The sequence below is a fragment of the Bufo bufo genome, chromosome 1, assembly GCF_905171765.1.
Source record: "Bufo bufo chromosome 1, aBufBuf1.1, whole genome shotgun sequence".
NCBI classification, from domain to species: domain Eukaryota; kingdom Metazoa; phylum Chordata; class Amphibia; order Anura; family Bufonidae; genus Bufo; species Bufo bufo.
In genome coordinates, this window is record NC_053389.1 from 40105 (window position 1) to 47342 (window position 7238).

The following is a 7238-nucleotide window of genomic DNA, read 5'->3' on the forward strand; positions in this document are numbered from 1 at the left end:
CCGCTTCATTGTGAACAATGCCCTGCGGAACCGGATGATGAACGCCACACAACTCCAGGCACAGTTTAGGGAGGTGAGTGGCACCCAAGTGTCTGCGTGCTAGAAGACCTGCAAGGTACCTGACCGCACCACCAGGCACTGGTGGCATCATCTTGTATGGGCCAGGGAACATCTATGCTGGACGAGGGACCCATGGTCTTCAGTATTAATCACTGATGAAAGTCGATTCACGCTGAGCAGAAATGAAGGCCGCCAACGATGTTGGAGACGTCCAGGAGAGCGCTCTGCATCAGCCACTGCTGTCATCAGACGAGCCTTCGGTGGTGGTGTCACAGTGTGGGCAAGGTGTCAGTGCAGAACTGCCCTACACTGTGACTGGTCCAGTGACAGCCCAGACTACCTGAAGACCATCATTACTACAACACTGGCCTAATGTCATCTTCATGGAGGACAATGCTCCAGCTCATCGAGGTCCCATCATAAGTGAACGGCTGCTGGAGACTGGGGGACCTCAAATGGAGTGGCCTGCACTTCCTCCAGACCTGAATCCCATTGAAAACCTATGGCAGGGGTGGCCAACCCGTGGCTCACGAGCTGCATGCGGCTCCTTGCGCCTTCATTTGCGGCTCACAGGGGAGCGGTGCGGCCGGCGATTACTCTCCTCTCTGCAGCGCGTAAGTGAAGCGGTGGAAGGCTGGAACGAGGCGGAAGAGTGGAGGATTCAGAGCGCCGAGAGCGGGCACATGACTCACTAACTGCAGCTCCTCCTCCGTCAGAGAAGGTGAAGCTGCAGTGCTTATCCCCGCCACCAGCCGCGATGTGCCCGCCCACGGCCCCACACCCCCATCTGTGAGTGTGTTTGTGTGTGACCTAATACCCGACCCCAGTCTTCTCAGTGCCAGCCCAACAGCCAGATTCATCAGACCGCAGGCTGGTTCTATGGAGGTATACCCAGCATGGGGTCGGTGAGACGCTGACATTTTGTGGGGGTATACCCAGCACTGGGGTCGGTGAGACACTGACATTTTATGGCGGTATACCCAGCACTGGGGTCGGTGAGACGCTGACATTTTGTGGGGGTATACCCAGCACTGGGGTCGGTGAGACACTGACATTTTATGGCGGTATACCCAGCACTGGGGTCGGTGAGACGCTGACATTTTGTGGAGGTATACCCAGCACTGGGGTCGGTGAGACGCTGACATTTTGTGGGGGTATACCTAGCACTGGGGTCGGTGAGACGCTGACATATTGTGGCGGTATACCCAGCACTGGGGTCGGTGAGACACTGACATTTTATGGCGGTATACCCAGCACTGGGGTCGGTGAGACACTGACATCTTGTGGAGGTATACCCAGCACTGGGGTCGGTGAGGCGCTGACATTTTGTGGAGGTATACCCAGCACTGGGGTCGGTGAGACGCTGACATTTTGTGGGGGTATACCTAGCACTGGGGTCGGTGAGACGCTGACATATTGTGGCGGTATACCCAGCACTGGGGTCGGTGAGACACTGACATTTTATGGCGGTATACCCAGCACTGGGGTCGGTGAGACACTGACATCTTGTGGAGGTATACCCAGCACTGGGGTCAGTGAGACGCTGACATCTTGTGGAGGTATACCCAGCACTGGGGTCGGTGAGGCGCTGACATTTTGTGGAGGTATACCCAGCACTGGGGTCGGTGAGACGCTGACATTTTGTGGAGGTATACCCAGCACTGGGGTCGGTGAGACGCTGACATTTTGTGGGAGTATACCTAGCACTGGGGTCGGTGAGACGCTGACATTTTGTGGAGGTATACCCAGCACTGGGGTCGGTGAGACGCTGACATTTTGTGGGGGTATACCCAGCACTGGGGTCGGTGAGACGCTGACATTTTGTGGGGGTATACCCAGCACTGGGGTCGGTGAGACGCTGACATTTTGTGGGGGTATACCCAGCACTGGGGTCGGTGAGACGCTGACATTTTGTGGGGGTATACCTAGCACTGGGGTCGGTGAGACGCTGACATTTTATGGCGTATACCCAGCACTGGGGTCGGTGAGACGCTGACATTTTGTGGCGGTATACCCAGCACTGGGGTCGGTGAGACGCTGACATTTTATGGCGGTATACCCAGCACTGGGGTCGGTGAGACGCTGACATCTTGTGGAGGTATACCCAGCACTGGGGTCGGTGAGGCGCTGACATTTTGTGGAGGTATACCCAGCACTGGGGTCGGTGAGACGCTGACATTTTGTGGGGGTATACCTAGCACTGGGGTCGGTGAGACGCTGACATTTTGTGGAGGTATACCCAGCACTGGGGTCGGTGAGACGCTGACATTTTGTGGGGGTATACCTAGCACTGGGGTCGGTGAGACGCTGACATTTTGTGGAGGTATACCCAGCACTGGGGTCGGTGAGACGCTGACATTTTGTGGGGGTATACCCAGCACTGGGGTCGGTGAGACGCTGACATTTTGTGGGGGTATACCCAGCACTGGGGTCGGTGAGACGCTGACATTTTGTGGGGGTATACCTAGCACTGGGGTCGGTGAGACGCTGACATTTTATGGCGGTATACCCAGCACTGGGGTCGGTGAGACGCTGACATTTTGTGGCGGTATACCCAGCACTGGGGTCGGTGAGACGCTGACATTTTGTGGCGGTATACCCAGCACTGGGGTCGGTGAGACGCTGACATATTGTGGAGGTATACCTAGCACTGGGGTCGGTGAGACGCTGACATTTTGTGGCGGTATACCCAGCACTGGGGTCGGTGAGACGCTGACATATTGTGGCGGTATACCCAGCACTGGGGTCGGTGAGACGCTGACATTTTATGGCGTATACCCAGCACTGGGGTCGGTGAGACGCTGACATATTGTGGAGGTATACCCAGCACTGGGGTTGGCTTCTGAGATGAGGAAATTACCATTGCTGCTTCTACTTAACCGCCTCCGGACCGCCTAACGCAGGATCGCGTTCTGGAGGCGGCAGCGCTGCGCACAGTCACGCATATACGCATCATCTCGCGAGACGCGAGATTTCGCTCAAAGCCGGCCCGCGCATGCGCATCACGGGCCGGCAAAAGTTAGAGGACAAGTTCGTCACCAGCCTGCCAGCCACGATCATTGGCTGGCAGGCTGGTGATTTTCAAAAAAACGAATCGCAAGCCATATAACACATCATATTAGTAAATATATGGCTTCTCTGCTGGTCCTTTTTGGTCGGTTGGATCCAGCACAGGAGCAGACTGAACTGTGAGTACACCAAACACTACACTTAGCCCCAGATCACCCCCATCACCCGAATTAACCCTTTGATCACCCCTTTGATCGCCCCTGTCAATCACTTAGTGAAAGGGAAAAAAGTGATCAGTGTAAACTGTCACTTTTTTTTCCACTGGTATTGACTGTTAGGTTTTAGGATAGTTTAGGTCCCAGCCCACCGCACCGCAGTCACTTATTCGCTGTTTAGCGTATCGCTAATCAGCATTTGTACTTTTATAGTATCTGTAAGTGATCAAAACTGATCACGGTCAGATCTATAATAGTATTAGTGTCACCTTAGCTCGCCCTCCACCCAAAATGCAGTGTTTGCCTGATCAGGCCTGATCGGTCGCCCACACGTGCGTTCACCCACGCCCGCCCCACCGCAGTGACAAAAAATATATATTTTTTGATCACTGCACATTCATTTTACACGCACTGCGGCGATAAAAAAATCAGTTTTGATATTTTTTATCAACCGCAGCAGCCTCCGGTACTTCGCTAGCCTCCCCTTTGTAAGACAGGTTTGCTTTTTTCTTGGGTAGTCTCAGGGAATACCCCTAAATTTAGTAGTCCAAAATGTCAAACAGGGGGTATTCTTCTGAAGAGGCCTACAGGATTCTGACCCAGTCGGATGAGGAGTGGGAACCCTCATCTGACGAATCTAGCGGGTCAGAATATGAACCTGTGGAAAGCAGTGGCTCTCTGACCCAAAGTTCGGACGAGGAGGTGGAGGTCCCTGGCAGCACCAGGCGTACCCGGCCCGTGTCGCTAGACCACAGGTTGTGCAGGATCCGTTTCAAGAGCAGCAGAGTGGGGCTGGCGCTGTCTGATTACGTGGTGAGGCATACACCAGCAGCGCAGCCCTTCCTGGACCTAGTACCAGCACTGCCGTACAACATGGTGACGTGGCGAGCACCAGAAGGGCAGTTGAAGCTGGTACGGTGGCACGTGCAGTAGTTACCCCGTCGCAGCCACCGCACAGACAGGCCCGTAGACCCTCTAGAGTCCCTGAGGTGCTGGCAAACCCTGATTGGCAGCCCCCAACTTCAGCTGCACCATTAGTTCCCCCTTTCACCGCCCAGTCTGGAGTTCGGGTTGAGACGGCTCAAATCGGTTCGGCCCTGGGATTTTTTGAGCTGTTCTTGACTGCGGAGGTCTTGGACTTAGTCGTGGCAGAGACAAACCGGTATGCCACTCAATTTATATCCGCCAACACGGGAAGCTTTTATGCCCAGCCTTTCCAGTGGAAACCAGTCCAAGTTTCCGAAATTAAAATTTTTCTGGGCCTTCTCCTCAACATGGGTCTAACCAAAAAGCATGAATTGCGGTCATATTGGTCCACGAACCCAATTCATCACATGCCCATGTTCTCTGCTGCTATGTCCAGGACACGATTTGAGGCCATCCTGCGTTTCCTGCATTTTAGCGACAACACCACCTCCCGTCCCAGAGGCCACCCAGCTTTTGACCGGCTCCACAAAATTCAGCCCCTCATAGACCATTTCAACCAGAAATTTGCAGATTTGTATACCCCTGAGCAAAACATCTGCGTAGACGAGTCCCTAATACATTTTACCGGGCGCCTTGGCTTCAAACAATACATCCCAAGCAAGCGTGCCCGGTATGGGGTCAAATTGTATAAGCTCTGTGAAAGGGCCACAGGCTATACCCACAAATTTCGTGTCTATGAGGGAAAAGATCAGACCCTGGAGCTGGTCGGTTGCCCTGACTACCTGGGGAGCAGTGGGAAGACAGTCTGGGACTTGGTGTCACCCTTATTTGGCAAGGGGTACCATCTTTATGTGGACAATTTTTACACAAGTGTGCCCCTCTTCAGGCATTTGTTTCTAGAACGGATTTGCGCCTGTGGCACCGTGCGACCTAGTCGCGTGGGCTTCCCCCAACGGCTCGTTACCACCCGTCTTGCAAGGGGGGAGAGGGCTGCCTTGTGTAACGAAGAACTGCTCGCGGTGAAATGGAGAGACAAGCGTGACGTTTACATGCTCTCCTCCATTCACGCAGACACGACAATCCAAATTGAAAGGGCAACCCGTGTTATTGAAAAGCCGCTCTGTGTCCACGACTATAATGCGCTCATGGGAGGGGTGGACTTCAATGACCAGATGTTGTCTCCGTATTTAGTGTCCCGCAGAACCAGACGCTGGTATAAGAAGGTGTCTGTATATTTAATTCAATTGGCTCTGTATAATAGTTTTGTTCTCTACAGTAAGGCTGGGAGAACAAGATCCTTCCTCAAATTTCAGGAAGAGATCATCGAGAACCTCCCGTATCCAGAAGGTTCCGTGGCCCCATCCACCAGTGTAGTTAGCCGTGTACACGAGCGACATTTCCCCAGTGTCGTTCCTGGTACCTCAACCCAACCGTCACCCCGAAAAAGATGTCTGTAGCAGGAGTGGAATAAGGCGTGACACCCGCTATTTCTGTCCTGACTGTCCTGACCACCCTGCCCTATGCTTAGGGGAGTGTTTCCGGAAGTACCACACACAGGTACACCTAGCATAGGGATTGCATCTCACAGGACAGGCACACAGGGCTATTAGGGCCCATTCACTCACAGCTGCTGCAAACCTCTCCTTTCACCTGGGATAAAGTGCATAATGTACTTCGCCACATCTCTGGGCGATTTGCGCTTTGCACATTGTCCCATGGGGAAGGAGAGGTTTGTCCTATAAAGGTAAAAAAAAAAAAAAAAGTAAGCAAAAAAGTTAACTTCAGTTCAAAAAGTAAAAAAAAAGTTTTTATATGTTCTGTTCAAAAGTTATTATAAAGTTAATAAAGTTATTGCGTTGCGGCCTGGTTTTTTCTTTTTTGTTTTGTTTTTTTTACCTTCCAGGTGGACCAACCGATCGACTAGCTGCAGCACTGATGTGCATTCGGACAGAAGCATTGCGCTGCTGTCAGATTACACGCAAGTCGGTGTATGCGGCGCTGCAAGACGAGATTTCTCCTCTGCAGTAAAAGATACGTTTGCCGAGGCATATGAGCTGAGGAGGTGGCGGTGTTCATATACTTTGGCAAACACTTTGTATATATAAAAAAATAAAAAATCCCGGCAATAATTTATTCATCCACATCGATTGATGTGAATGGAGAAATCTGGTTTGCCAGGGCATACGAGCTAAGTGGGTATGGATGTTGGGCGGAGCTCCTATGTCCTGGCATACGCCTTTCCCCTCCTTTTTCTTTTTTTGGCAGAGATTTTTTCATCCACATTGATCGATGCGAATGAAGAAATCTGTGCCGTTCATTTTTTCTTTCAGCCCAGAGGCTGAACGGAAAAAAAAAATCTCATTACCCGTATGCTCAATATAAGGAGAATAGCAGAAACTCCTAATGCTGGGCATACATGTAATGATTGCGGAGACCCTCAAATGCCAGGGCATTACAAACACCCCACAAATGACCCCATTTTGGAAAGAAGACACCCCAAAGTATTCGCTGAGGGGCATATTGAGTCCATGAAAGATTGAAATTTTTGTCTCAAGTTAGCGGAAAGGGAGACTTTGTGAGAAAAAACCCCAAAAAATCAATTTCCGCTAACTTGTGGCAAAATTTATTTTTTTCTATGAACTCGCCATGCCCCTCATTGAATACCTTGGGGTGTCTTCTTTCCAAAATGGGGTCACATGTGGGGTATTTATACTGCCCTGGCTTTTTAGGGGCCCTAAAGCGTGAGAAGAAGTCTGGTATCCAAATGTCTAAAAATGCCCTCCTAAAAGGAATGTGGGCCCCTTTGCGCACCTAGGCTGCAAAAAAGTGTCACACATGTGGTATCTCCGTACTCAGGAGAAGTTGAGGAATGTGTTTTGGGGTGTCATTTTACATATACCCATGCTGGGTGAGAGAAATATCTCGGTCAAATGCCAACTTTGTATAAAAAAATGGGAAAAGTTGTCTTTTGCCAAGATATTTCTCTCACCCAGCATGGGTATATGTAAAATGACACCCCAAAACACA